At 33.6% G+C, this 5,241-nt stretch overlaps 1 long non-coding RNA gene across 1 annotated transcript; it reads left to right on the plus strand.

Annotated features, from left to right (window-relative positions):
- Positions 1-453: 453 nt before the first annotated feature.
- Positions 454-1,382, plus strand: LOC138140300 (uncharacterized). The gene is made up of 3 exons (XR_011162470.1): positions 454-759; positions 815-1,197; positions 1,250-1,382. It is a non-coding gene; the product is annotated as an uncharacterized lncRNA (long non-coding RNA).
- Positions 1,383-5,241: the final 3,859 nt, after the last annotated feature.

Raw genomic sequence — 5,241 nt, forward strand, 5'->3', positions numbered from 1 at the left:
GTAATGGTTTTTACGTTTTTTGTTGATTAAAAAACACAACGTTGCTTTGTAAAATGTATTTTGGGATGCATTTTTACCTGGTCAGGTTTGTCATCTTACGTGAATAATCTTGTACAAGTTACATACATCAAATATCTACTTTATATCAATGGGATGTATGTGTACACCATATACAGAGTGATCAACAAGAATCCAAATCAGAGCAAGCGTTGCAAATTATCGGTCACGTCGTAGCAAAATCATATGCACATAAGCGGTGAAAACATGGGCGTAGACAATTTATGGTCTCAAACGCTATTTAATAAAAAATGATACCTTATGAATTTTAGACGTTGGAATTATAATTGTGCATTTTATTATTATTATAAGATAAGGGAAACAATTTATAAGATTAACAAGGGCAACATTTTACATTTGTAAGAGTAAGTAAATTATCATTTTTATTGCCAAACGCGACGCCACTGGTACGGAGATGCTTCGTTGAAATGTCACATTTCAAAATCCAAGGTTGTTGTTGTTGACAATTTAAGTGATTTAACCTAGAAAACAAATCTTCGATTTCGGCAAAGTTTACAGACGTTTATTGAAGCTGTAAGCAATAATTATCCCAGAATAAGTTGTAAAATGGGTTTTACCATTAAAGAGAAGGCATTTTTATTAGATTATTTTCGAAAGAGGGTGAAACAAGAAAATGAAGACTGGCCTTACTTTGTACCCCCTTACACCGAAGAATTTCAAGCCAGATGTCCGAACCTGATGGTATTGGTTATCAACAAGTTTATCAATGTCTTAAAATTATAGTGCCTAATTTTAGCACATCATAATTCATCATTAAGAAGAAGTCAGGTCAGTCCTTAGTTCAAATTTTAGCAATGGTGCAAAATGTTCGACAAATTATCAAGGAACATCCCTCAACTTTCATAAGGCGTTTAAGACAGCAAGTTAAATTGTGTTATGGCACTTATCAGAAAATTTTTAAGAAGGATATTAATTTGTTTCCCTTTGTGTGTTGCAAGAAATAAAACCCACACATTACCCTAAACAAATTGACAGATTCATAAGGGTTTTTGAAATTATGAGAGGCGAGTTTGATTCTGTCTGGACCACAATGGAGAACATTTTGAGCAGTTTTTGTGAAAACTTATTTTTTGACCTTGGAGTAATTTAAATGTTTTAAACATTGCTAGAAAAATACGAGTAAGTTCTCAATTACCCAAAAATGAGAGAATAATAACTTTTACACTTACAGAAAATAACAAAACAAAGAATTGTGAAAAATAATAATTTTTAAAATTTTGTAACTCAAGATTGTGCCTTATGAAGGAATTTTGTGTAACTGTGTGTTTTTTCCCTAATCAATAATAAATAATAATTAATTATAACTTGCTTTTAAATCTATTATTCATGAATTACAAAAAATTTATAAAGGCAATTAATAATAGATTTTTGAGAGGTAGGCAACCAACAAAACGAGTGTTTACAGCAAGTAAATAAAAGCGGCTGATCCATGATAGAAATACGTTTCGATAAAACAAAAGATGAGGTAGCACTCTTGATTTGGTTTCTTGTTGATCACTCTGTATAGAGCACATATACATTATGTATAGGGCATAAATGTATACCGAAATTTGTAAAAAAAAATATTTTGTTCATTAAGGATCTTATAGCATAGAGTTAAAAACCAAAGTGGTGTCAAATTTGACGATGAAATTTTTTCTGTTTTTATGTCAGCACACACAGGGTTAAATAAATGTTTCTAACATCTGGTTGGCATAGCGGCGCACCTAAATAAAGTGTACAGCCACCTACGATGTTAGAAACATTTATAATAATCCCGTACAACATATACAGGGTGTAACAGAAAAAAGTGCATTTATTTTAACTGTTAATAGAACTCAACTAAGTACTACAACAACTTTTCTAAATGATTTTTTTTCGATAACACATTCTGAAGGGTTTTAAAAATTAATCTAAATTTAGTAAAGATTTGCTTACCCACCTGTGGAACGATTTTAATCTAACTACATTTGATAAAGAAACAAAACAAACACCAGTAATAAAAAAATTAAAGAAAGTGAACGCATTTTATTCATTAAATGCAATACGAAGGGAATAAAAACATTCAGTTTTTACGATTTTTAAAAAAATTTCAGTTCTATAAAATTGCATTCAACGTGAACGGCACGTCAAAATAAAGGGGGGCAAATTGTAATTCAATTTTGGAAATTTCAAGAAACTTTATTTAGAAAAGTTGTAATTGAGGAGCACTATTACCAGTTAAAATAAATGCACTTTTTTTGTTACACCCTGTATACAGATTATATACTTACATCAAATATCTGCTTTATATCTACGGGATGATATTTACGCTATACGTGCAACAAATATTTATAAATTTGGAAACTAGTAAAAGGATCGTATAGAGTTTAAGACTGAGGTGGTATCGCTGGAGGATGAGATTTGTTGTATTTTTGAGTGCGTGAGTAATTGATGTTGCGAGGTCGGGTTATTGATTTTAATTGTGGAATTTCGTTTTCCCTGAGGTTTGGTCAAAAGTAAGAAAAATGGGGTCCCGGAACCCCAGGCTTATTTGTCCAATCTTATCTATCGGCTATCGGAATCGCTCCCAAGAGGAGCGTTTTAAACCACCAGTTAACATCTTGCGTATTGAACATTATGTAGCCGATCAGGTCCGGCTACCGTGTCCAGTGATTGATCACCGACACGAAATGATCTCGCAAAGACCCTCCCTCTCGGTTCCGTTAAAAAAAGCAACATCTACTTGTCATGCTGGTCGGTGTTTTATAAACTCCCTGTCCGAAGAGAGATGTAAAGACTGAGTGACTTGGGAATTCCTGTTGTTTTTCCGGTAAGATAACAATACATAAATGACTCGGAGATGTATTCACATTTGCGGGAATTTCTTTCAGCGCGGATCATTTGATCGGGGCCTCTACGGTCAGTTGATCGGTAGATGGAGCGAGTTTGACAAATACGTCTCCCCAGGACGACTTCCTCGTCGTGGAAGCCGCGAATTACTCCTGACCGTATTCATATTCGGGTGTCGTGTTGAATGATCACTTAATCCAATTTTGATGGTACCAATTTATCATTGTAGACAGCGATTCATCAGTGACATGCAACCCAACTTCTAATCAGCCATTCAGTTGTAAATGCAGCGATGAGAGATCAATTGGATTCCCTAATAGACCTGAAGGGTGATTCACACACTTCTCAGTTTTGTTAAATATGTTCTCATGATCGACCGGACATCATTACCGCGCGCGGACCAAAGGCTTTTGATGATCGTTTCAAACAGAACATCGCGCTGGATTTAAACTGAAGCACGGTCCAAACAAGAGAAATAGGGTGAACAGCAGACTTTTGTTGTTCGAGTTCAGAGGGTGCTCAAAAACAAAAGACATAAATGACACGGGTCATCCTAGATCGCCGCACGGACGCTTTGTTAAAGTGATTGTCATATGCTTTATTTATGAGCCCTCCAAATACAGGGAACTCTAAAACAATGTGTTTACCATTTAAATTGCGCAGAGGCCTGCGAGGTCACCGTCTCCACTGATCCATGAATCGGTGGCGATTTTTCATTAGACCCCTTCCATGTGGGTGTATCACTACTTTCATATTTTATATTTATTTATTTTCTCGTTCTCATTCCACAGACACCTTTTATCATTCTATACGCGTAGTCTCAGCAAATACCAACAACAGATTACTTAAATGTTAAGTTTGGCAAAACAAAATTTCATGTTCGTTTCCTGAGATACATAACCGGGAAAGTGGTATATGACTAAATACATATATAAATTTCCCGGTTATATACCTAACTTGACATCTGTTAAAGATAATCTCAAAATTTACAATTAATTAATGTTTTTAAGACTTTGCCCAAACAAACACGAAAAACGTTATTCAATATTCGGCGCTGTCAATTTTCAGGTATTCGGCCTCTTTTGCAATACTCGACTAACACCTCGTGCTTCAAATTTCGGCCTCATACCTGAGAAGTGAAATGAAAATAACTGTATCAAACCATTACCAGATATTACCAGATTGTATGTAGTTATATCATTTAAAACAATTTTTTTTTTTTAATTATTGAAATGATGACAGGTGTTACGTATTTCATTATATGTAGAATGTGACTGGAGATCTACTGTTAACTCTGGGAATACAAATTTTTATCTGCGTAAAGAAGTCAGCAGATGTTATTTTCCCGGAATTAACTTTTGCAAGATCAGGCAAGCTATTTTACATTTCTTCTAGGGCTGAGTGAAACTAAATTGACTACATTGAGAAGTACGGATTGCTTTATTTGCCTTGTAGTCTAGATACCAAACAGCATAAGGTATAAATATTTACAAAATTTATGTAATGCATTTTCAAGAAGGGAAACATTGATTTGTTGATGTGTTCAAACCACACTTCAGTATTCGAATTTAACTCTTACTAAGTTGTAAAGTAGTAATTTTATAGAGATGTTAGTAAAATCGGATGTATAAACAGGAGTATCTAAAATGCGTGTGTTAATTTTAACGCGTAGCAGAGCTTGTTAAATGAAACGTTTTTTTCTATTTGAATTTTTTACGAAAAAGCGTGACAAACTGATTTAAAATTTGGAATAAATTAGCCATCAAAATGTGTACCCGCCTATGGGTAAGGGCGAAAATTTTCTGTTGTGATAGAAATGGATGCTTCTCAACAAAGTCACATTGTTATAGAAAAAATAAAATAATTATGTACATAATTGAAATTCTCATGGTTACAAAAAATAGAGACTAGTTAATCACGCAATACGATTCGTTTGGTAAAAATTGGAGGGCAAAAAATCTTGGAAAATGTTTGCGAATTTTGCAAAATGTTATAGAGAAAAGTTCATTAAGTGGTGAGTTCTTCCACTGGTTAAAATTAACACACGTATTTCAGATACACCCTGTATATTATTTTATACAACTGAATAAAGTCAAAATGTAAATCCTAGAATGAAATAAAAATATAACAGGCCCGAGAACACATCCTTGAGATACATAGTTTTGTCCAATATGATTTATTTGGAAATATAGAGGAAGGAGTAAACACTTTTCAATAAAACGATATAAAATATAAATGCCTTTGAAAAATGAGAGAAAAAAATTATTCACTGAATATTGAGAGGGGAAGGACCGAGGGAAGGAGAAAGAGAGAATTTATCAGTAAAACTAAATCATCATAATTATAGATATA

This window comes from Tenebrio molitor, chromosome X (genome assembly GCF_963966145.1).
Source record: "Tenebrio molitor chromosome X, icTenMoli1.1, whole genome shotgun sequence".
Taxonomy (NCBI): Eukaryota; Metazoa; Arthropoda; class Insecta; order Coleoptera; family Tenebrionidae; genus Tenebrio; species Tenebrio molitor.